Source organism: Hylobates moloch, unplaced genomic scaffold (assembly GCF_009828535.3).
Source record: "Hylobates moloch isolate HMO894 unplaced genomic scaffold, HMol_V3 SCAFFOLD_6, whole genome shotgun sequence".
Taxonomy (NCBI): Eukaryota; Metazoa; Chordata; class Mammalia; order Primates; family Hylobatidae; genus Hylobates; species Hylobates moloch.
The window spans coordinates 82985506-83012374 of NW_026652281.1; the positions used below are offsets into that span (position 1 = coordinate 82985506).

The 26869-nt window shown below is 44.5% G+C and overlaps 1 long non-coding RNA gene across 1 annotated transcript; it reads left to right on the forward strand.

The window, feature by feature from the left end:
* The first annotated feature begins 834 nt into the window (after positions 1 to 834).
* LOC131383680 (uncharacterized) lies at positions 835 to 26159 on the forward strand. Its single transcript, XR_009213880.1, has 5 exons — positions 835 to 985; positions 1617 to 1683; positions 8483 to 8566; positions 21138 to 21249; positions 25647 to 26159. It is a non-coding gene; the product is annotated as an uncharacterized LOC131383680 (long non-coding RNA).
* Positions 26160 to 26869: the final 710 nt, after the last annotated feature.

Genomic DNA, 26869 nt, shown 5'->3' on the forward strand with positions numbered 1-26869 from the left:
CCTAAAGTGTTAAAGGATTGCTTTTAAGTAAGAAAAAAAAACTAAAGGCTTAAACAAGTTGTGGAAGATTTATAAAAATTAATTGTCAGATTCTGTGTGTAAACACATTGGCTAAAGTTAAAAGGGTATTGTTCAGTTTTTTAATAAATTAAACATTGAAATAGAAAAACAAGTTTTTCTTAGTGCACTGATCTGCTCTTTCACACACACACAAAAAGAAACGTGGAGAGTTATAAAAGGGTTATAAGAATTTTACCTTCTGGTTAAACATTAAAAGTGGGTGTAAGTGTCTATAAGGTTTTATTAAAAATTGGTTTAACGTTAATAGTACATTAATGTAAAGGTGAGATTTGGCTTATTTACTTCAAAAATCATACAGAAAGCATTGTCAAATATAAAATGGTGTTTGGTTTTCTTTGGGCTGTATTTATATAAATGTGTTATTGGTATATATTCCAAAATCATGAGAAACTCCTCTAATTCTAATATAACTTAATGTATGTTATTAATAATTATAATTGTGATGTAAAATTTTGTGTGCCGCAGAAGTAACCAAATTTCCTTATCAACTTTGGCTGTCCTAAGACGTTTTGCCATCCACAAACAATTGTTACCTTGTTTTAATCCTCTTTAGAAGGTGATTTATAGTCAATTCTAGAACCCTAACAGGTGTCCTTAATTGCAGGTTTTCTGATAACTTTGGAGATTGTGACATCAGAATAGAGGGAAAAACTTTCAGAACTCTGAGAGAGAGCTGAAATGTTCATAACTGTCAAACAGATGTTAACTACGTGGACTAAACTGAAGAAGTCTAATCTTTTTTAAGTTTGCTTAAAATGCCGCTGATCCTTGGTTTTGCTTTTCAGAGTCAAGGAAACTTTTGAGCTATTTACAGCTTTTAGCAATTGAGTAAAGTATACTCCTGTGAACAAAATTTGGAGCATATTTTTTTCTCTCTACCTGATTCCTCCAAAATTTGGCAACTGTGAGTATTCTTAATTTGGGGCAATATAGTTATTTGCATAAGTGCAATAAGAATCTGTTTTCCTTTGTAACAGGACACAATTGGAGAAATTTGTTATTTTACCAAGGCTTTGACTGGAATGGTGTGTGGTGTTCTTTCCTTTAAGGAATCCAACTTGACTTACAGAGCCGATATAAGTCCCTTGGGAAACTGGCCTCATACCTTACCTACAACAGCCCCTGTACAGGGTTTCTGACCTGTACTAAGTAAAGAATGTCAGTTTCAAACAGGTCCAGGAGCTGCAAGTTATCTTGGAACCTCAAGAAGAAAGAAATTTACCCAACTCATAGATATTTGAGGGTACAAACCCATGGCTGAGTTTGGCTTTACAAAGTCTTATCTGAGATTCTTCTAGGCAACAGAGTTCCATCAAAACCAATTTAAAAAGAACTTATGTGAAAAATAATTATTCTTGCTGCACTTTATACAAATAATCATACCAAATATAATTAAACAAATCGGTCTTACCATAATTTGTCTTTAGTAAAAATCAGAAACTTGAGAGAGAAAGATTTTGTTTCAAGAACTATGGTACACTTGTTATTAAATTCTAGTCTCATTAGTTGTTTTTACGTTTGTTTCTGCAATGTAGCCTAACCCTGCTTATTCCTGTGAATCTACCAGTGATTTCTGACTGCTGTTCAGAAGAAACAAGAGGGGTGAGTAATGTAAAGATCCAGATCAATATTCTAATTCTCAGCACATTACAATCAGCTAACCACCCCATATCAGCTTTGTTCCAACAGTTACCCAGTTCATGAAAAGCCTTCTAATTTAGTTTACTTGGAATAACTTTGCTTTACTCTTGTAGAATATATTGCTGTTATACTCTTTGTGTAGAAATACAAAACAAGCTTACAGAATGTTTTCTTAAACTAAACACTTGTTAATCTTCCAGCTGTCACCTCTTGTTGAAACTCAAGAGTCATGGATGGCCCTCACCATACTGATGCTTTCTGACTGAGTACGCTCTACCCTGAACACAAGAGACCCTAACAGTTAGGCAGGAATAGCATTGTCCCTGTTCAGCCTGAAAAAGTTGCAGAAGATGGATCTTTATCTCTCTGCAGCTGTTAAGATTAAGGGTTCTCTTATAAAAGGGAGGGGACAAATGTCAGAGGCCATGTGAACCAGAACGACCCCAATCATTGACTTTTAGTTTTAGATTTTAGTCTCATCCTTGGAGAAAAATAATGAGTGTATGTTTTGGAGAAAGGGGCTGGACAGGGTCGTGGCAGAATGAGAGGAAGGTGAAGAGGTGCAAGGAGCCTTGAGCTTTTCCTAGAGATCAATGGTACTGACCCAGTCTGTGTCTCACAACTGGGATCACCACTCTGAAACAGAGCCTGGAGTCTGAGAGCAGTAAGGCTAGGGCTTGTGCTGGCCTTTGAGTCCTAAGCTTGGTCCAATCCCAGGTTGCCTATTTGCTGCCTTACAGAGAGAAGGACAGAGAAGGAAGATGGAAAAATGCCTCTTAGTGATGATGTTGGGACTGGCCTACCATATGTGTTACTTTACTTGAGGAAGCTGGAAATGGAGGACAGAAAAAGCTACCAGAGAACTAGAAAAGAGGGAAGGAGGAAGATGCTGTTTAAATATTCTGCCTGTCTCAATTTTGGCCTTAGCAAGTTTTGATAGAATGTCTGACTCAGCATGGGAAGAAGTTATTTTCTCATGTATGTGTCACTTGGTCCTTCAATCAGCTATCAGCTGTCTGAGTGCCCAGAGTCAGGCCACGTATGAGGCAAAGGTGCGGGGGGAGAGGATACCTCCCTGGGCCTGGGGTTACCATCCAGGTGAGCTCTATTCCTTTATTACTATTTTAAAAATACTAAAATATAGATTGAACATAATCATATGGGGTTATATATTACATACAGAGAATATCAGTTAGTGTTGCTTGGTTGTAGGTGACAAAGCCACTTTCAATAATAAGTAAAAAATAAACCTTTGCAAAAGATCAGGAGGAGCTGATGAAAGAGAAATATGGATGACTTAGAAAGGGAAAATACTACACTGGCTGCAGGAGCTGAACTTTTAGACACTGATGATAGTCCTCTTAGGGTGTCACAGGGTGAATACAGCTTCACCCTGGCCATTCTTTCTGTCCCCAAACTCAAAACTCAGATTACAAAAATGCAGTATCTGATTGGCTGCCACAGGTCATAGGCACATTAATCGGTCAGAGCAGGGGGGCTTTGTGTGATGGCACCACGAGAACCTTACCCCATGAGGGAAGACACCCCCACGCCCTCAACGCACACACACACATGAGAGGCATTAACAGAGGACAGAGCTTTCCATGCCAGGCAGTTACAAGGAAGACATGTTGATAATATGTGATAGGGGTGTCCCAGAGCCCCTTCTCATTAGATGCTGCAACACTGAAAACAGTTTCTGCTTCCTGTACATCATAGAGTCTCTCTAGATTGTTTTGTTTATTTTCTGGGGATTTCACTAGTTATGATCATAGTCAAAGGATCAGAGAGTTGAAATGGTGCTCAAAGATTGTCATTTTAGGCCATGCATTCTCAATAGGGTCAGTATTGCCCACAATGAGAGAGATTGGTTGTTAGAGATGAAAAAATTTAGATATTACAATGGATCGTGTCCCTCTAAAGGGCCACAGTACATAGACAGATACATAATATATATCAGTTCTTTAAAATTTTATGAGGAGAACAGTAGAAGTAATTAGGAAAATATATGCCTAAGAAGGCTCTTTAGGGCAGTGATTATAAAATTTAGAGCTAGTGATTAGACCACCAGCTCTAAATGTTACATGCAATCAGAATTTCCTGGAGACATTGATAAAAATGTAGACATATGAGTTTATGTCTACAATTCTGATGAATTAATCTAAAGTATAGCCTGAGTATCAATTATTTTTAAACATTGCCAGGTGATTCTGAAACCCTTCCAAGGCTGAGAACCACTGGTCTATATTTTTTCTATAGACAATGTAGTAACTAGACCACCAGCGGCAACAGCCATTGGGAGCTTGTAAATTTTAGGTGTAAACTCCACCCCGTGCTGCTGAATCAGAATATACATTTAAAGAAGATTGCCAGGTGATTCATATGCACAGGGTATGTTGAGAGCATTGAAGTGGACCAATGGTTATCAACCTAATTGACCACCAGAATCACCAATCACCTAAGTATACAGCAGCCATAGCCCACTCCAGAGCCCTCACATCCAAATCGCTGGCCTTTGGGTAATTGCTCTGCTACTTTTAAACATTTCCGTAGATAATTCTGATGAATATTCCTGGATAAAATCTAAGGACTGGATCTAAAAACATGATATTAATTATAAGAGAAGTAAAATGACTTATCCAGGAGTTTTAGCCACTCTCTATTCTCCCCATTGTTGAGGAAGGAATTCCCACTCTAGGGTTATGGGTGTGGCCAAACATGTGGCCTGGAAGTGGACAGATGAGACCCATGGCCATTGATTAGTAACATACTCATAGCCAGGCAGGAGGACACACGACGCATGCAGGGCCACATGGGGGTTGTACACAGTGAACGAGGAGAGAGGCAGGCTTTGTAGTAGCAAGAGGGTGAGGTGCCCCTGGTTCCTGCAGGAAAGTGTGACTGGCTTGTTTAAATAATGCTATGGGCTGGCAAGGAATTAAACGCTGCTACTCAGAAGTATGCAAGGACTGCTAATTATCTTCCTGACAAGGTAGCTTGTGTAATTAGGAAACCTTACCTGCATAAGCAGAGCAGGGTGGTGGTGGTGGGCAACGTGGGCTCAGGCTATGCAAGGCCCTCCTAGTTCCAGATGTCAAGGTGGCACATACTATTTATTGAAACTTAATGTCAGACCTTACACTATATTTGGCACCTTTATGCCCTGACCTAAGTTTAAACTATGGTGTTTTCTGATCTCACAGGGCAAACCCCAAAGTTGGGGTTCAGCCTGGGAGGCCACATGGGTTCTTGGCTTCACACAGGAAGGAATTAAAGAGTAAGCCAACTTTAAAGTGAAAGCAGGTTTATTAAGAAAGTAAAAAAACTAAAGGGTGACTACTCCATAGGCAGAGCAGCCCTCAGGGCAGCTATTTGGCTATTTCTACGGTTATTTCTTGATCATATGCTAAACAAGGGGTGAATTATTCATGAATTTTCTGGGAAAAGGGTGGGCAATTTCTGGGACTGAGGGTTCTTCCCCCTTTTTGACCATATAGGGTAACGTTCCCATGTAGCCACGGCATTTGTAAATTGCCATGCGCTGTTGGGCGTTTCCTGTAGTTTGCTAATGTATTACAGTTAGTGTCTGATAAGCACAACCAGAAGTCACTTTCCTTGCCATCTCGGTTTTCACGGGTTTGAACCAGCTTCTTTACGACATCTCATTCTACCAGCAGGCTCTTGGTGACACTGCAAAACCAGTCCTGCTGAATGTCAGCCTCATTCAGACTCCTGGAAAGTAGAATTATCTCCCTAGGGAGTGAAGTGGGTACTAGACCAGGAGGGTGAGGGCCACATGGTGGGGCAGTTGTCAAAAACAAGGTGTCTCTCGTTATGACCAATAAGGGCAATTGAGGGAACTGTGTGGCATTGGCACAGTGAATGCTTGTCCCCAGGAAGCATGAATGTGATTCAAGACTAGTCAATACCCTTGACCACAATGACACCCAGCATTAGACCCATTTGCTACTTTGTACTTTAATAAGAGTTCTTTGAAGAGTTGATTATGTCTCAATGAAGCCAACTTTTCAGGGCCTGCAGGGTAGGTGAAAATTCCAACAAATGGCTTTTTCAAGAGCTCAGCATTAGGCACTCTGGGGAGGGAAATGAGGGCCTTGGTCACTGCCAATAAAGTATAGAACTCCATGGGGATGAGGAGTTTCCTGCTAAGGCCTTGTTCTGCCACCCTTAGCATCTGTGGAGGCACCTATTACCTTCATTTGTACTGTGGGTATCAGTGACACAAGAGATCCCAGTGTTCTTTACCCCAAAGCAGGCAACTCTTAAGCAATGGGCCAAAAGTTTATAACTTAGGAACAGACAGCATAGCCAAAGACTGCTCAAGACAGGCTTCTCAGTCGCAAGAGGATGGAATGCCTCTGGTTTCCAGGGAAGGACCATTTGGCTTGTATGTGTGACTGTGCAGGCTAGCAGGGAGCATAAGGCCTCGTCTCAGAGATAAGAACTGTGCCTAGTCCCTTGATAAGGAGGCTTGTTTGACTAGGAGGCGCTATTCACAGAGTCAGAGTGGGGCCAAAACTGCATTGGAATCTTCAGAGCTGTCGTGGTTTCACCAAATGACAAGGCAGCACATCATATAGTTGTAGCTTTAGTTTTAGGTTTTATACCATACCGAGGTCAAACATAGGCCTAAATATTGACAGAAGGAGCTGGAGGGAAAATGGGTTGGTACAAAAGTAAGTGTGGTTTTCACCATTGAAAGTAGTAGTAAAGCCGCTATTACTTTTGCACCAACCCGATACATTACACTATTCTCCCACTACATAGCTCATAGTCTTCAAGGTGTATAGCCTCCCAGAACACATCCTCAGGCCAGATCCATGGAAGACAGTGGAAGGCACAGTGAATTCACAGTAGAAGTTGCCCACGATGTCAGGTTAGCTATATATTGGATTAGAGCCCTACAGTGTTTTCTTGTTGAGGTAAATGACACTAACATTTTTGTTGTTTGTTTACTGAGGTAAAACTCATGTAACATAAAGAACAGTTTTAAAGTGTAAAATTCAATGATGTTTAGCACATTTACAAGGTTGTGCAATCATACCTCTGTCTAGTTCCAAAATATTTTTATGATCTTTTCACAAGAAAAGTCCTTTACCCTTAGTCACTTTCCATTTTTTCTTCTTTCTTCCCAGACACTAGCAACCACTAATTAGTTCTCTGTATGGATTTAACTATTCTAGATATGAAACTATTCATATCTCTGTATGGATTTAACTATTCTAGATAAATGAAATAATATAGTACTTGATTTTTTGGGTCTAATTTTGTGCACATTATGCTCAAATAAGGAACACATGATGAAAATTATGCTAAGTGAAAAATTATAGCATGTATCTAATACTTCATTACTTTTTGTGGCTGAATAATATTCCATTATATGAATAAACCACATTTGTTTATTCATTCATGCATTTTATTTTATGTTATTATGTTGAAATCTCACTCTGTTATCTGGGCTGAAGTGCACTGGCACAATCGTAGCACTCTGGAGCCTTGAACTCCTCTGCTCTAGCAATCCTTCTATCTCAGGCTCCTGAGTAGCTGGGACTGTAGATGTGTGCCACCATGTCCAACTAATTAAAAAAAAATTGTAGAGATGATGTTTTGCTACGTTTTCCATGCTGGTGTCAAACACCTGGTCTCAAGCAACCCTCCTGCCTCGGATTCCCAGAGTTCTGGAATTACAGGTGTGAGCCACTGTGCCCAGCCCCATGCATGCATTTTAATCGAAGTTGGTAAGTAGCATTTCTAAGTGGCAGAATACCCAGAAGGCCCCTCACCTCAGCAGGAGGGGGAAGTCAGAACATGCGGAGTCTCCAATTTTTACCAACACTGCATTCTAACCAAGAAAGGTAGCAGCCTGGGCATGGTTAGGTGGGCAAGTGAACACTTTGCTTCTCTTCTCTGTCCTCAGCACCATCATCCTTTCTGACCTGCCCCTAACCCTGAAGAAATTGAGTTTATCTGAGATGCTCAAAACCTATTCATTAACCTTTATTGTTCATCTCCTCATCCCAGGAAGTTTTCTGGGCCTTAGTCTGAGGGCTGAGGACAGGCTGGGCTTTTCAACCAGCAGACTTTGTCTGGAGGCCCTGATTGCTATATTGAAACTCTTCTTATCCACAGCCAGAGAAAACAATGAATCTTGTTCAGAATCAGTTATTTTGAACTATTCATTGACATTCTTATTAAATAATCCCTCAGCCAGGCCCACTTCTCCCAGAAATGTGCACCAATATCTTCAGGTCACTAGAGTTTTTCCATTCAGGTTACAGACCTGTTCCTCTCTTTGGGTCTATTGGCGGGAGGAAGATGATGGAAGAGAGGTGAGAGCATCATGCCAGTTATTACTTTAAGAGACTCTTAATGAGGCTGTTGCATAAGTGATGGGCTGTACAAAGCAAGATGTATAAAGCTATTTGGATTTTAATTGAAATTGTGAAAAATGTGTGTTTTGTGAGAGGTGTTGTTTCCTGATGTGAAATTGCAAGATGTTTTCCTACTCAGATTAAACATATAAATGGATGAAGAAAGGCTCTAATATGGATTATGCATATTAAGATGATTTTAAGATATGGAGCTGTGTGCAGATATTGTATGTAGGAGTGGATGGTGGTATTCATATCACTCCAATCTATAGTGTTTATACACAGTGTTTTAAATCCATTTATAAATATATCACACAAACTACATCTTGTTTAAGTAGGTAGAATATAATGCTTCTTTGTATTTACAGCTAAATCTGAAGTATAGAGAAGGCAAAAATCTTCCATTTCTTACCAAGTCAGGATAAAAAACAAGGGGTCCTGATTTTGACATGGTGAGTTTCTATTACACCTTGCCCTGCCTAGATAGGTAACTTAGCCTGTTTTTAAAATAGCAGCAAATTGGAATGGAAAATGGTCTTTCTTTGAAAATATACATATTTTATAAAATGGTAGATATGGATTCAGAAAACAAGCCAGTAATATTGCAGTGAAAAGTACGTATGTGTGTGGTGGAGGAGGAGGTAGGGGAGAATAAAATTTGTATTTAATGACTCAAATTTTATTCCTAGTCTATCACTGTGGCAGTCAATGTACTTAGCTCACTAATTGGGCAATCACAAACACTTTTTTTTTTTTTCACTTCACTATAGGGTCTGGAAAACTCAATACTTATTTTCCTAAGCCGTTTTGACAGTAGGGGTAGTGATGTGTCATTTTTCAGATTATTGAATTGTATGTGATTATTGGGGGGTCTAGAACATTTTTTTCCAAATTGAAGAAATAGTTGAAACTAATGAAATATATTTTTATTTTTCTGCTGTGATTATAGATATAATATTGAGTTGGAGGTACCGTGTTGTCATGATGAAGTCATGAGCATAAAATAAAGGCCAAGAGAACAAAGAGAGACCATCACTCACACCAGCTAGCTCTAAATTAACACCGTCAGCTGCCTGTCCCTAGGTTGTGCATTTTGAGAAAATAATACCTCCTAATTTAAAGCTGAATGTATGTTAAAATTCTAGGGCCAATTAGGTAATTTGTGAATTAGACTTGCAACTAAATCTCCCAGATCTGGTGTTAAAATGGGAAAGATCCCATTTTAGAGAGCCCAATCGAGTTGTCAGGACAATTAGCTAGGAAATCTCACCGAAGTGTAGAAAAGTGGAGCCCCAGTAAGGGGTGATATGTGCTGCATCTCACCATTTCCTTCAGTGTTTTCTCCCACTGCTGATCAAAACCTAATTTATTGTTCAGACCGTGTGTATGCCTTTCTCTAAGTATGTTTATTCTGATATGAAATCATTTCTGTGAGCACAGGTGATATCGTTGTAACTGTTGACTGAGTGCATTATCTTTTTTTTGCGAAGGGTTATGACAGTCTCTACCCAAATCAACACTTTGCCTGATTCCACCAAGCAGGGGCCTAGGAAAAACAAAACAGGAAGCTTAGGCATCCTCATGCTTGCTGACACATGCTTGTGTGTATATATACAAACATAAGTATATATTTATTTATATATTAGATGCCACGACATCTAGAGGGGAAGTAATCCAGGGATTGGCTGGTGATTGATGTATATAATCAGGATTATTTTGATGTGCTAAGTTAATTTATATCTCACCTTATTTCATTTTCACAATAAAAACATTTACATGAAGGTTGATACTAAGAAAGGAAATGAATATAGTGAATATCAGAACAAAAGAAACAAAGAGGCAGTGTCGTGCATCAGCTTTTCTGAGGAATATATGCTTGCTTTAATTAAACATCATACATGTGTCTGAGCTTCCTTCCAATAGAAGCAAGTGCCAGAGGCTCTGCTCACATTGCATCTGTGAGGGGCTTGCAGTCATGGTCTGTGTGGAGGATTTGGGGACTTCAACATGGAGAGCTGCTCCTTCCTTCACTGCCCTGCCCAGCAGTGACAAGAACTTGCTTATGGCGGACTGTAGTGAGCAGAACCGAATCACAAGGACAAAGAGCCAAGCACATTTGCCGGAAGTTTAACTGTTTTCTAGAGAAAAAAAGGGATGAGCAGTTTTAGATTTGAGTATTTTTAGATTAACATACTTTGTTATGAGTGGTGACAGTAGGGAGAATAGTGCTTCATTGAATTTTGTTACCTGTTATCTCTTCATCAGGCACTATTTATATGATATCAACTCTTCCCAACAAGCCTAAAGAAATTCCAATGTCATCATAGAGTGAAGAAAATTGAGGCTTTAGAAAGGTTAAAGAATTTGCTGAAGGTCATCCAGGTAGTAAGAAACAGAACCAGGATTTAAACTCAGATCCAATTACACTCCTCTGGTTTTATTGATTTAACTCCAGGGCATTCTGTGTGCCATAACAATGGGGCATAGTCTCACTGCTGATTTTGACAAAGGCATTTGGGATATTACATAGAGATCCAACCCCTGTAACACCAAGGCCTCACAGTCAAAAGAGAGAACTATGTAAGGGAGAGTCCGTTCAAACAGAGGTATTGTAAGGGAAATGCAGCAGGCCCAGGGAATGTGTTGTGTCCAGGGAATCTTCAGCCCATACAAGGACAGCCTGGCTGTTCCATTTTCTATGAAGCTGGGGAATAGTACCGAGTTCCTCAGATCATTCTTCTCCTTACTCTTTCCCATAATTTCAGAATCATGCAAGAGTCAAGGGATTTCACAGATTTCAGAATTTCCAGCCCCTATATCTGTATTTATATTTATATGTCTATATATCTATATCTACATCTAAATCCATATATCTGTTATCTATCTAGCTATCTCCCTATCTATCATTATCTGTCAGTCATCTATCATCTACCTATGATCTATCATCTGTCTATCACCTATCGATATTAAATATGTAGAGAGACAGAGATACATACTCTCCAGGTTCTCTAGAGAGCCTATTAGAGGTAGTTACTAAATATGAGGGACAGGAAGCATATTTGCGAGGGCAGAGGAGCATCTTATTTCTCAAGTGTAGTGTGGAGTTCCGTGGAGCTCTAAGTGAGCCAATGTTTCAAACACCCCTAATGCACTATTCAATGGTTCCCAAAGAGGCATTGTCTACATCTGGCCCGCACTGCTGCAAGAAGGTCTGAGGCTTTGCATCAGAAAGGGCCTCCAAACCAGGAGGGCTGCGAGAGGAAAAGGGAGATGCCTTTTCTTCGGATTGGTGGGATTAAACTAGCTTAGAATCTGGATTTAAATAAAAAGGCCACGTGGCTGCATTCTCTGCAAGGTTTGAATTTGGTCCAAACTGAGAAGTGGATGTGCCTCCCGGAGAAGGTTGATCTTGAAAAGGAGAAACAACTGGGGTTAAGCTGAGTCTCTCAGGAGGCCAAGAGTGCTTCCTTTCTGGCTGTTGCTTGTGTTGGGTTGGCCCCCAGTCAGGGGTTCAAATGGCATCTCACTCCCCCATCTCTCCAACAAGTGGGCCAGTATCTACGGTCCTTCCTGCTTCTCTGCTCATCATGGGGATGATTGACTCAATTCAGAGCTTTGGCCAAGAACTGTCTCAGTAGGTGACAAGGGCAGCCTGCGCAGTGGCTCAGGAAATGGGAGGAGGCTTCATTTCCTGCATTTGGAGGGATAGGCTCAGCCTCAATTCTGTTTAAAATACTACTGAGAAAGATCACTGGACTGGAGTTTAACAGATGCTTATAATAACTGGAAGTTCTCTCTCACGCTACACGAAATCATCAACTGTCTGTGCAGGAGACTGGCTGTCTTACATTTGCTAGAAAAGAAGCCAGAGAAAATAGCCATAAAAACCAGTGTGGAGGGCTTGGATCAGCCAAATGAGGTCTTTTCTGATGTGGATAGACAAAGCCTTTTTCAGGAAGAAGGAGCACCTCCTGCTTGGTGTCTCAGGAATTTGTCTCACCTGATCTTATAAAAGGTCTTGTCAGAAAGGACCAAGAATGAAGCCCCCACGCAGTGCATAGCAGGCACATCCTGGACCCACGCAAGGTGATTTATGTGTGGTCACTTTTCTGCATCTGGCAACGACCCTGAGAGATGATGCAGGTGAGAACCTCAGAGATGACTGCACAAGGTTGCATAATCATACACACAGGAAGACTGATGGTTCACACTAACAGGGCCCTTGTAATTTGCCTGGAAATTCTCTAAGCAGGAGTGGGCAGGATAGAAATGGTGGCCTTCAAGCCCAGGTGACAGCTGCTACTTACCTTTCCCTGGACCCAGTGACCCCCTACTGGATATAAGCTTGGATAGAAAATAAAGTCTGCAGGTGAAGTAGAAGTGAGTCCCAAACAACCCTACACAGGGACCCTTCTCCTCCACAAACAGAAAAAGGAAGACTTCTCCTTCTTCAAGAACATCCCTTGTTCTTTGATATGACATTCAGAGACCAGTAGGAGGTGAGGCCAGTGTCTCCAGTCTAGGCCGCAGGAGTGAGTGTTGACAGCCTAGGGTTAAGGAGCATTGCACATGCATCAGTTGGAGCTGCTTTCAGCAGCTGATGAAATAATCACTGGCCAACAGTAACTTAAACAAATAGCACATGCTATTTTTCACATGATGAAAACTCAGAGGGTAGGTGGTGGCTCAGTGGCCTCAGATCCAAATCTCTGCAATTCCTATGACTTCTTCCGCTATTCTTGTCATATGGTTGCCATGGCCCTGGACATTACCTCCTCATTCAAGGCGGAGGGAAGTTGAGGGAGGAGAAGGGATTTTTCTTTATCAAAAAGGCAAATGTTCCCTGGCATCTCATGGCTAAGTGTTGGGTCGCATGGTGAACCTGAGCTCTGAGGCTGAGTGGGTGCCTTCCTAGGCTTTGTAGTGGAAGGTCACTAGGGGGAGAGGAGGCTGAGAATGGGCACTGGTCAGTCATCTAGGAAACCTAGACACTCTCAGGAAAGTCCCAAGAAAATAAATTTTACAAAGGGCTGAGCTCCTGTTAACTAAGGGAGGATAGGAGGGGAAAGTTGAGTCGTCTTCAATTTAGACATGAATGTGACCTTATTTGCCTCCCCTCTGCTACAGAGACTGAGCTCTTGCCAAAAAGCCAGTTCTCATCATCTTTAAGGGTGAGCCCTTCCAATGTGCTAAAAGGGACAGCCCATCCCTGCCTCCCTTCCCTCATTTCCTCCTACTCATTGATACACCAATGCTCAGATTCCCTTCACCTGGCAGGCAGGGCTCTGCATCAGCCTTCTGGCTGGTCGTCTTGTGTCTAAACTTATCCACATTAGCCTGCCCTCTCCATGATATCCAGCTGAATCTCACTGAAATGCAAATTTGACCATGTTACCCTGGTACTTCAAATACCTCAGCACCCCACTCTGATCTCGTTTTGAGAGTAAAGTCTAAGCTCATGGGCATAGTGCACAGGCCCACTGGACAAAGTCTCCCCCACACCCACTTTCCCTTCTGTCTTGACACTCAGCACAGCACACAGCAGTGTGCCACACTACTCCATTCATGCCGCAGATATGTGCGTTGTTTCCCAAACACCTATGCGGGGAGACCCATGCTCAGAGCCAGGGTCTGGTGTTGACCCAGCAGGGTTTGAAACCTGGCCCTGCCTTACTAGCAAGATGACTGAGGTCAACTATTCCATCTCTCTGTGCTGTAGGTTTTGCATCTGTTACCTGGAGACAGTGTTTTCTCTGTAGGCTGTTTTAAGGATTAAATGTGTTTAGTCAGCTAAGGCAGCAGTCTCTAACCTTTGTGGCACTAGGGACCTGTTCCATGGAAGACAGTTCTTCCATGTACAGGAGGGTGTTTCTGAATGAAATTGTTCCACCTTAGATCATCAGGCATTAGATTCTCATAATGATCACATAGCCTAGATCCTGGCATGTGTGGTCACTCCTATGAGAATCTAATGCCATGGCCGATTTGACAGGAGGCAGACCTCAGGTGGTAATGCTCGCTCACCCACCACTCACCTCCTGCTGTGCGGCCTAGTTCCTAACAGGCCACTGACCAGTACCAGTCCACGGCCCAGGGTTAGGGACCTCTGACCTAAGGCACTTAGAGAAAGCATGACAAATCTTCATTGGCAACCACCCTCTGTGGCCAGCATCTTTCTGCACTGCAGACCCTGGCCCATGCAGCCCTCTCAGCCTTGGCCAACTCCTGCTCAGAAAGCAGGGCTGAAGAGTGCAGTTGGGCTCAGCTGGACCAAGACTTGAATCCCAGGAGCACCTGGTACCATCAAAGTGATCTTGAGTTGAGCTTCAGTGTCATCAGCCATAAAATGTGAATAATCATAATTCCCACCTCATAAGGTGGTGGTGGGAATAAAATGAGAACATGTGTTTAAGCACTCAGCACGCTGCCTGGCTCACAGGAAGGGCTCAATAACCATTAACTGTCCCATTCGTATCAACGCCATGGAGGACTCCACTCCGGCATCTTTTTTAGGAGGATTTTCCTCCCTGCAATGGCTGTTTCCCTTTGCCTGTGCTGAGAGAGCCCTCTAGTGCAGCCCTTGTCATGTTCCAATGGAAATGGGGTGCATGTTGCTCTCTCCTACAAGAGCAAGACCCTAGACACCCCCAGCTCAGAGACCCTAGTGGATTTGGCCATATCTTGTGCTCATAAAATAAGTGTTCTGCTGAACCAAAAGGAATTTCTCCATCAAGAGCAACATAATGAAATCTTCTGATCAAGTGAGGCCCTTCATATTATAGGGTATCAAGAAGCAAACAACAACAACAAACCCAGAAAGTTGTTTGGCATAAGGCTCAGGAATGGACAGTCTTCTATGTAATTCTTAGAATTGATGCCAATTAATAGGCTGTGATTGTGCTGATAAATCATATGTAAAACATGCTTACAAATGCTTTTAGTATTTACTTGAAAATTTCCCAATTGTTTTAGTTGGTTTTTGGAAAATCACCACACAGAGTCAGTGTAAAGTCTGGAACTATCTTTTTTAACAAACACAGCATAATATTTACACTGAAATGCATTTTTCTTCAAAAGCCTCCCTATGAAGGCCACTCTTATAATCATGTGGGGACCAGCCCCTTTGGCATTGCCCTCAGCAGCACATTAGGTCTTGTGTTGAGGCACAGTTTTACCTTTTTATGGGGTGTTTGATTTTCGGAAATAGTCTAAATCATCTGGTGCCAACTCAGACCAGGCGGGGAATCAGGATGCCAGACAGACATGATGAAGAGCTGGATGTGGCCACAGAGTGATGGGGCTGGGCTCTGTGTGTAGCTGTTAAAACCGATATGGGAGGCTTGTGTGAAAGAAAGTCTGGGATGACTGGTTGAGAGTCAGTGTTGAGTAGGGAAGGAGATTGACTGCAGATGGACAGAGTCAGAAGCCTGGGCCTGCCATCAACCAGCTGTATGACTTTGGGAAGCCCCACTTCTCCGTCTTAACAGTGGGGATAACATCACTCTCCTGCAGCATCATATCATGAGTTAGAAATAAACGTGTGTACATGCGTAGCATGTGTTGGTGCTAAGCACAAGCAATTATTAATTTTAAAACGTTATGAGTGGCATCATTGGAATTAAGTATATAATTTTTCAAAAGGGTGATTCTTAAAGATAGCATGTACTTAGTTATAACATTCATTTATTCATCGTCTTCATTTTTCAGAAGTTGTACATTGAGTATTTGTTTTAGACCCAGTACTGTTTTAGGATGGGATATAATAAAATTATAATGAAAATAACAAATCCTTTGTCCTTCTATATTAAACAAAATAATATAGTGTATCGATAAAATGATATTTAAAAACCTAAAATAGAATAAGGAGGATTAAGAGGAACAGTAGGAGAGCTTCTATTTTTATATAGGGTGGTCAGGGAAGGCCTCCCTAGGCAAAGAAAATGTGAGCACATTCAAGGAACAAGCAGAGATGAACCATGTGGACCTCTGAAAGAAGAGAGTTTCAGGTTAAGGAAAGAATAGTGACAAAACCTTTGAATATGTTGTGTTGTAATAAATGGATGGATGCATGAATAGATGGATGCATGGATGCACAGATGGATGAATGAGTAAATGGATGATGCATGGATGGATGGATGCATGCATGCATAGATGGATGGATGGATGCATGGATGGATGCATAGATGAATGTATGGATAGATGCTTGCTTGGATTGATGGATGGATGGATGGATGGATGGATCCATAGATGGATGCATGGGCAGATATGTGGACTGATGCATGAGTGGATGGATGAATGGATGGATGGTACATGAATGGATGCATAGATGAATGAATGGATAGATGGATGCATGGATGGATTATGAATGGATGCCTAGATGGATGCATGAATAAATGGATGGATGCATGGATGGATGGATGGGTGGATGGATGCATGGATGGATAGATGGATAAATGGAGGTATGGATGGATAGAGGGATGCATGCATGGATGGATGGATGCATGGATGGATGGATGGATAGATGCATGGATGGATGGATGCGTGGATAGATGGATGCATGGATGGATGCATGAATGGAATGAATGGATCTATGGATAGATTCATAGTTAGATGGAAGGATGCATGGATGGATGGATGAAAGGATGGATGGGGGCTTGGATGGATGGATGCATGAACAGATGTGTGGATTGATGCATGGATCTATGGATGGAGGGATGGATGGATGGATGGATGGATGGATGGATGGATGGATTAATGGATGGATGGATGCATGGATGGATGGATGCATGGATGGATGGAAGGATGCATAAATGGGTGGATGGAGGGATGGGTGGATGGATGGAGGCATGGATGGATTCATGGATGGATGTGTGCATGGATGCATGAATGGATGGATGGGTGGATGGATGCATGGATGGATGGATGGATGGATGGATGGATGGATGGATGGATGGATAGATGGATGGATGGATTCATGGATGGATGCATGCACGGATCCATGAATGGATAGATGGATGCATGGATGGATGGATGGATGTAGGATAGATGGATGCATGGATGGATGGATGGATGCATGGATGAATGGATGGATGGATAGATGGATGCATGGATGGATTGATGGGTGGATGATTGGATGGGTGGATGGGCAGAAAATGGGTGGATGGATGGATGGATGGATGGATGGATAGATCAATGGACGGATATATAGATGAATGGATACATGGATGGATGGATGCATGAATGAAGAATTAGAGAGACAGAAACATTGTTAAAAGGAAAGGGATTACACTGTTTGTGTATGTAAACTCTAGATGGGCTGGTTCTGCACTCAGGTGCTCCCTGGGATTGTGGAATGCTGGACCACGCTGCACTGTTTCTGCTGCCTCAAATGAAATGAACTTATCAGAGTGCAGTTGCTAATTCTCATCACTATTCTCCAAAACAGAACCTCGGACATGGAAAGTCTTCTAATTTTTGTAAGTCTCACACTTTTCAATGTCTGAAGAACCAGCAGTCTAAATGTCAATGTCCTGGTGGCCACACTTTTCTAGTATTTCCAATGTACTTCTCAAGCCCAAAAGGATCAAGGCTTGAAAGAGGAATTCACCTCACTTGGTCATCCAGCTCTGGAGATGATGAAGATAGTCCCAGCCTACCTCCCACTCAGATGGCTCTCACTTTTCTAGAGAGCACAGGGAAGTATTGAAGAGAAGAACACACTCTGTAACCACAACCAATGAAACCACACAACAGCACAACAGGGTCTGCACTGAAGAAAAAGTTAACTGTTGATGTGGCATTTGTTTCTATTTAAGCATTTGGAAAACACAGACCCCAAAGGAAGCACATGTGTGGGAGTTAGGAACATAGGTTCTGTTCCTTGGGCAGTCACCTCTCTTCTCCAGTGATTGGTGTCCACATTTGTACATAAGAAGTCTGCATGCATGTGGAGTAGGCTTTGTGGTCAGACAGGTCTGGAATCATATCCCAACTTTACCTCCTGCTAGAATTTGGAAGGGGACAAGTATCTTCACCTCCATGAGCCTCAGGTTTCTCATCTGTAAAGTGGAAATAACAGTGCTTACCTGGTAGGGTCCCTGTGAGGTTTGGAGATAAGGCCAAGGGTGTGGTGTGGCAGAGCCTGGCATGGAGTAGGGTGCTCAATGAGGAGTATCCACGTTCAAAGGAGAAGCAGCCCAGCCCTGCCAGGTGCCTCACCTTATGCTTCTGTTGATATACCAGGAAGGCACGGAACCCTGTACTTCTGATGGTCATTGGGACTGGCAGTTACCAGAAGATGAGAACATGTGTGAATTGCCCTAATCAGAACATAGGTTGCAAAAACAACAGCCACAAGTAATAATAATCATCATAATAGTAAACCTTTATATAACATTATTATATGGCAAACACAGTTGTAAGTGCTTAATTTATATTAATTCATTTAACTCTTACATTGGTTGGCATGAATTCATCTGTATTTTACAGGTGAGGAAACTGTTGCACAGAGAGCTTAATTAACTCATCAAAAGACCACAATAAACTGTGCAAATGTTGGGATTCAAAGTCAAGAAGGCCAGTTTCAAAGTTTATGCTCAAAGCCACTACCCTTGATTGCCTTTTGAAAATGACATTTGTGCCATACTTTATGATTTGCAAAGCTCTTTCTCCTGTCATCTCCTCTTTGATCCTTTAATTAATTTTGCAAAGAAAACAGAGTAGAAAATATTGTCTCAGCTACACAAGAAAGGATACTGAGAATCTGAGTGTATATAGTCTCTTAACTGGTATGACCCTCTGTGAGAAAGGCACAGGGAGGATTTGAACCCAGTTTTGTCTGAAACCTGTAACCCAAGTCATCCGTTCTCCATGAAACCATGAAAGCATTCCTGAGTTCCCAGCTCCTCAGTCAGGAACCCATCTGAAGGACTGAAATTATTCCTCAGCAATGGCTCAAACCTCCACATTTCTCAGAATCACCTGGAGTGCCTGTTAAAAGAAGATCGTGGGCCCTCCCCCTCATAGCTTCTGACTCAGTAGACCTGGGGTGGGGTCCAAAAGTTTGCCTTTCTAATGAGTCCCCAGACGATGCTGATGCTGGTGGCACAGGAACTACACTCTGAGAACCATTGCTCTCTGTCAAATGAGTGTCCACGTGCACTCAGTGTAATGTCTCAGTTCTAGTCATGGCCAGAGATACAGTAGGGCAGGAGCAAAAGCGTACCTGAAAGAATGTCTGGTGAGCTGTACCTGAAAGAATGTCTGCTGCCCAGCCACCTCCAGCCTGGAGGGAGGGCAAAGGTGAATGGAGAGAAGGGCCCAGCAAGTCAAGGCATGACCTTGCCAAATGACTTTGTGCTAATTCCTTTCAAACTACCACCTGCTATACCCACCCAGCCATTTCTCAGAACCAGAGCAGAGGAGCTGACAGATCACACAAATGAGGCAGAAGTGCAGCTGATGTGGAAAATATCATGGTATTATCCTAATGGCCCTGCCATAAGACACAGTCATGGAGGAAATCTTGCCAGTACTGTTCCTGGCCATCACCAAGGAGTTACCTGGTTCACCTTCTTCCTGGAAGGGTGGGATGTTAAGGCCTTTCCTTAATGCTTTGTTTCTGAGCTTCCCAGACAGAAGTCTCTAGTTCTTGGTCCCCTGTCCCTGGAGTTACAGCCCCCAGCCCAGACACTCATCTTCCCTTGACCAGCTGCCTTGGAGGAACAGAGGGCATAGCACAACAGTCACCAGCCAGGGAGGGTCTCCTTAGACTCAGGAGCCACCTCGGAGACTCAGAGACACATTGACACCAATGGGGATAGACAGACCTTATCAGAGATGCCTGGGGGAAGGTCCCTCAGTGGGGTCAGCCTCAATCAAGATCCTGTGTCCTTCTCTCCAGCAGGCATTGCTGAGTTTGCTCCATCCATTCTTCAGTTGAACATCATAGTACGCAGCCCCTCTATCGCTAATGCATATGGGCATTTCTGTAAAGCACTGCTTTACAGAAAGTATGGAACATAAAGCTTATCCATTGAGTATTTAATTCATTTATTCATTCATTCAACAAACACTTTTTAAGCTCCTGCTATGCAACACTGACCAGGCTATTGGAGATATAAAATGAATAGGACAGACAAAGCCACTTCTCTAGTGGAACTTCTCTCATGGATTAATACAGGTTGATTGTTGTCACCTGACATTTTTTCAAATGCTCTTCAAGCATCCCCTTGTGGCTCATATCTGGCTGTTTGCCTACATTCACAAGGGGTAAACTGGGAAGCCACCGTGTGAAGCCAGCTATCCAAGGTCACCAGTGTGTGTGGAGCTGGTTTAAGACCAGAAATGAGCAAATGGCATTGAGCTCGCTCTTCCCAGGGCAGTTCTCTTGAGACAGAGCACAAAGCATGAGTCCTTCCAGAGCTCCAGGGCTGTGACTCACAGGAAAAGACTGTGAGCTGTCCATGGTTGCCTCTGCAACACAGAACCAAGCATGTCACACTCATTAGCACAGACCAGCCACCCTCTCTGCCATGGTGATAGTGGGACTGAAACAGAAAATCCAGCGGCCATCTTTCAGCAGCCAGTCACCCAGAAAACCCCCGCCAACTCCTTGAGGCAGTTCTGGGGTTTTCATCTATTTCTCCACAGGCCTTATGGGCATGGTTACCTGTGTTTGGGTGTCTTCTTCTCCTGAGTGAGAGCAGTTTTGCTTTATATTCTGTTCTTTGTTTGACCCCATTTTGTTTGTTTCTTTGTTTGTTTAAATCAAGCTGACTATGAAGGAAGTTAAGCATAATAATAGATTATTCTAAGAGTTTGACAGAGCTTTCCTATCATGCAGAAACATTGAACATAGGAGAGAAAAATCAGGAAAAATGTGTAACTTCAGAGAGAAAGGCATACAGAATAAGTAAAAGGAAGGCAAGAAAGATAATTTTTATATTGACTGTATAGACAGTGGTGTTGTGATATGGCTTTTTACTCTTATTCTGTTTTTCATTTTACACCCCTTATTCCCAGCCCAGCACTGAAGCCCACTGATGTCCAAGTAAGAAGGATGGATAATGAATGACAGAATCGACTGTGCTAAGACAGTGTGGGATGACTAACGAGGTTTCCCTCACAATACAAGGTGTGGATGGAGGGAGGGCTGTGACGGACCACGGGCAACTCTGGAAAGCAGGAGATGGTCTGTCTGGGTGGGTGAGCCAGGGCCGGGCTGAATCAAGCCCAGAACCTGTAGAGCAGCACCTGTCATTGGAAGGATTCCTTACAGGAAGTTTGAAAAGGAGCCCATCGCGTGGAGCATCTAGGATACATCCAGCACTGTGCCAGGTGCTCTCCTGTGAATAATAAGCACGTGGGTTGTCACCAAGCACTGCAGGATGTACCAGGCACTGAGCTAACTACTGTGTTTCTTATCTCCACTGGGTCACTGCAGTCCCTGAGGAAATGTCCCAATTGCTGTCTCAGAACCTGAGGCAATGGGGTTCACAAGGCTGAGGGACTTACCTATTTGCCAAAGTAAACCCCTGTCTGTCTGTCTCTGAAGTTAGTACTTTATCTACCTTCAAGGCACTGACTCCTGTGGAAATGCACAGAAATCAGGTGGCAAGAATGGAAGAGGGAAGGTGCATTTCCAACAGTGAGAATAGCATGAGCCAGGCAAGGACCCACAGGAAATCACTTGGCAAACCAAACTGTTGGTGTACCTGAAGAACCAAGAACACAGAGAGGGTGCCGGGGGTGAAGCTGGGGAGAAAGGCAGGGCTGGAGACTGTGAGTCTGCAGAAGCAGGGGCTGAGCGTGGAGTGGGAAGCAGGAGGGGCTCGCTGACAGCGTTGGAGGAGGACCACGAAGAACATGGCCCTCATCTATAAACAACTGCACACATGCTGAACAAACTTATGGATGAATGACTCAAATACCTTTTATTTATTTTTAATTTAATTTAATTTATTTTTCTTGAGTTAGGGTCTGTCTCTGTCACCCAGGCTGGAGTGTAGTGGTGCTATCTTCCACACCTTGCTAATTTTTATATTTTTTGTCGAGATGGGGTTTCACCTTGTTTCCCAGGCTAGTCTCGAACTCCTGAGCTCAAACAATCCAGCTGCCTTGGCCTCACAAAGTGCTGGGATTACACACATGAGCCACAGCGTCCAGCCTCAAATGTCTTTTAGAGCAGGAACTGGCAGTGGTGTGGAAGCCGGTGAAGCATGTGGAGGCCGTAAGACCTGCAGGAGTAGGTGCGATATGGACCTTGGGAGTCAGAACCCTGCTATGGTACAGATCTGACAAGTGGCTGACAGTCAGCAAACATCCAGGAAGGCTCCACCCAGTGTCACAGCCAAGTATTCTGAGCTCCAGGGGTACAGAGATACAGAGACGTGTGGGGGCAGCAAAGAAGAGCCAGCTGCTGGAGCATTCATTCTGCCTCCAAACCTCGTCCCCAAATCCTGCCTGTGGGTTTGGTATCATTTAGGGCCATGGGCTTGGGTGTACCAGGCAATAAATATCCACCCCCCTGCCTTTTCCAGAAATGTAACTGGAAGGGGTGTTAGATTGCTCTGTGCAATTTACATGACCACCTCCTATCCATCCCCAACAATCCCCTCAAAGGGTTACTGTGTCATTGGGTAACAAGAGTCTCCAACCTCACTTGGCTTGCAGTGTAGTCCTCTTGGCTCACTGCAGGGAGGAAGGGCATGGGGTGCTAAAGGGAGTTCACTGGCATCAGGCCAAGTACTGCGCACAGCAGACACAGAGAAGAACCTAGCCATGCCACCGGGGCCTGCAGGGGACTCATGGAAGCTGCCTCTCAGCCCTCCCTCCCGGATGAGGATCCCACATCCTCAAACAGCCTCCAGCCTGTGCCTGCAGGCCTCCTGCTGTGACACCTGCAGGACCCACACCCCACCCTGCAGGGGCTGCCCTGAACTTCCATAGCTGGGTTTCGGGAGTGTGAAGTGGAGTCTCCTGCTTGCAGCCATCTGGCAAGTGTTCATATTGAGGGGTGGCAGGTGAGAGAGCCATCCTGTTCAGCTATGGAAACAGACAAAGGAGACATGCTCCAGTGAGCATCTGCTGTACTTTGCAATGGCAGACCAATGGGGTATCCATTGAGGAGGATTTTGGAACAGCCAGTGGCTTGGTTTGTTAAGGGGTGTGGGTGAGCTGGATTGGGGGCTGTTGCTTTCTGTGACCCCCAGAAACACCGTAGCAGAACCTGTCAGGGCCACTTTTCTCCATGAAGCTGCTCCCACAGCACAGCCCAGGCCTTAGGGGGGCATAGTGTAGCTTCAGCTCCCCATTCAACAAGGACCCCGTGCTCCGGGCCTGAGGAGCCTGGAGAACAAACCTCCGAATGCGCCCCACTTCCTGGCTCATGCCCTGCTCAGTGTCCCCCGACCCCCACCCCTGTACTGGTGGCCAGGCTTGGCTTCTCCATCTTAGATGCAGTGTCTCTCTCCATCCACCTTGCCGATGACAGAGTGAACGTCCTAAAGCCCAGCACTGCCCTTGCTGCTGTGCCCAGAACCCACTATGTCCTCCACTGTTCAAGAGAATTCAAGCCTTTCCCAATCTGTTCCAACCTTATCCCTTCTTTCCCCAGACCACAGCCAGGGCCCAAGCCTTATTTCCCAATGCCTTATGGGAGCACGCACCCGCTGCCAGGCTGAACAGGGGCCATGTACTCTGGTCTATTCTGTGTTGTCCCACAACTTTATTTTGTATTTCCTCATCTCCACTGCCAAACCCCCAAACACTCCACTTCACATTCTTAGGTAACCATAAAGTGCAATCTTTCCTAGACAGTTCTGATATAATTGTTAATAGCATCCTTGTTGTTCACAAAAATTTCCAACTTAGACGACAGATTCTATGGGCATTCTACAGGCACACCCCTGACCCATGGCCCCCTCCAGGCCTGTGAGCAAAGGGGAGCCCAGCTGTCTGTCCTGCCCCATTCCCAAGGCCCAGCCGAGTGCCTTCCCTGGCACACCCTCCACTGCCTACAGCCGTGATCTCCCCATTGCTGACCCCAGGGTGCTGTGTGGCAGGGTGGCAGGGGTGAGAGCACACAGTTGATCATTCTTCTGAAGTGCACATAAAAAGCTAAGGTTACAGAGCATCTTTGTGGGTGCTCACCCTATTTTCTAAGAATTGGTCACCAAAAAAAGTGCTCTGTGGCCACTCAGTCAGGCCAGGTGGCCCCGGGTCCTAAGCAGGGCCTTCATCTGAGGGCAGGGATGGCCTCACATATCAGGCCCTTTCTAGGCTGCAAGACTGGACAATGTCACAGAGCCAGGGCCACGTCCACCCCAGCTCCTCACGGGCCACCAGGTCAAATGTCTCCAAGCCTGTGGACCCTGCTGAAGGTCCCAACCTTTCTGTCTGCTCCTGAAGGCAGGCAGGACTAGGGCAGCCTTGCCGATGCACAGGGGGTGCAGCTGAGGCAGGCATTTGGGCTTGGTTAAGTCCAAGACCTGCTGAGTGCCACCAAGTGCTCTGTGATTCTCCAGGAGGATCCTGGAGGTGCCAACAGTAGCATCAGAACTGCCCGGGTCCTTCAGGCCACAATGAACTTTGGGAAGCCTTACAGGCTGCTTCTTGCGCTGGACTCAGATGAGGTGCCGACATCTAGGAACGGGAAAAGAGAAGGGAAAGAGGATATTTTTCAGGACTGGTTCACCTGCCTTCCTGGTTCCTCCAGGACCCATTACTCTCCCCAGCTCCACCTCCGCAAAGGTCACTCACTCCATTTCTATCCAAGAGGCCTTTGCCACAGGCTTTAGCTTTTACTGAGGGCCTATTCCCAAGAAAAGAATCTCAAATGCCTGGAGAGGCCGCTTTGGGAGAGAAGCACTTGCCAAAACCCACTCAAGTCTCCCCAACTGCCCTTAAGCCTAGACATAAGTAGACAGGTCTGCCGGGGGAGTCGGCCCTACCCTTGGCAGATGCCAATGGCTCCTCTGTGCCCAGGAGGCCTGGCCAGTAGGAGGGGGGTCTCCCACCAGCTCCCACCCCAAGCTCATGTCCCAGATAAGACAGGAGGTGATGAAGCTGCCTGGGTGTGCCTTCTGCCAGCCTCTCCCTCAGGGAGGGGAATTTAGTGGGCTTGGATCTGGCAGAAAATGACTTCCCAGGCTCCTTGCACACCTTGCCCTCCACAGGGAAGCCCAAGCAGAGCTGGGAACTAAGGCAGAGACAGGGGTCTGGTGGGCCACGTTGGGGAGCACAGCCCTCACCCCCAGAGCTGCAGTGTGGGGGTCCAGGGCCTGGAGCAGGGAGGAGGCTGCAGCTCTGAATATGCTTATGGAGGATCTGGTGCTCAGCTGAGATCCAGAAAATGCTTCCCTGTCTTCTAACCCAAGCCCATCTGGTGTCCAGGGCCCCTTGCCATGTCTTTCCCTCATGGAAGTCTCCAAGGCAAGCCAGGTGAAGCTAAGAAAAGAAGAGTCCCTGGGTTGGCATTTTCCCATCACCAGGTGTGTTTCTAAGCCCTGCTCTGCTTGCTTTTCTCATCAGCTGCTCCTGGGCCCAGCTGCTCAGACTACACGATGCAGCTCTCCCAGACACCCAAGGGGACTTAAGTATCATGATGAGGAGCTCCAGAAGAAAGTTATTTCGTGGCTGTGATATTGAAAAAAAAAAAAAAACTGAGCAGAAAGGGAACTTGAATTAAGCATTTCATGAAAATGAGAATACTGCATGTGGATCATTCAACCACAATGTCCTCATGGCCCGTCTCAAAGCCCGGAAGCTCACCTCATCTTAGCCAAGCCCTGACCCAGGGCCTGTGGCTCTCAGAGTCCCTGAGTCCAACACTGCAGAGGCAAGGCACCTCCAGGACACTGCTGCGCACCAGATGATCTCGAGCCCACCAGTGGGTCCTGCTGTGCTTCTCCCGTGTTCCTGGGCACATCTGTCAGAACCCCAGCATGGCCCCACTGTCCCAAGCCCACAGTGACTCTGCAATCTTACCAGCCCAGGGGTGGCTGAGATGGCAAGAATGTAGGGTTTTCACAGAAAGTACAGGATGGCAGGTTTGATTTTTTAGTTTGTCTCATGCAATTATTGAAATATATGTATACAAAAACTAATTTATTATCTAAAATTCAAATTGAATTTGGTGTCCTCTGTTTGTATTTGGTAAATATGGCCATGCTGCAGGTGCGGGAACTCGCTCCTGAGCACACATTGCTGCTCATTTGCCTCTGCCAGAATTCTGTCCCCATGACACAACCCTGAACTTCTCCCCCAACGCCATACTCACCTCAGCCCTGGATGGCAGCAAGTTGAGAACAAGTGGCTTGCTTTGCATGGGAGCAACTTCCTCTACCGGCATCTGAAATGGCTCTGCTGCTGGTGGGCCAGGGAGTGGAGAAGCTGCCCTCAATCTATTACGTGGGGCTAAACCAGACTGGCAGAGTTACCTGTCACCATGGACACAGAACAATTAGTGCTTTTCTGAAAAGGGTAGGATTAAAAAAAAAAAATTTCAGTAGAGTACACTGTTTTTGTTACATGGGGTGTTTGAATGAATTGTGAAGACACCACAATAGCATTTTGTAGGTGAGTAAGCAGAAGCCTGGGTCGCCTAGCTCCTGCACTAAGCACTCTGCCAGTCCACACTGCTCCCTGAGTCTCCCTGCCGGGCCTGGGGCGGTGGGAGGCAACCGTCGCAGCCAGCAGAACTCTACCACAAAGCTCTATGGATGCTTCTAGATCCTGGACCTTCAGACTCTTCT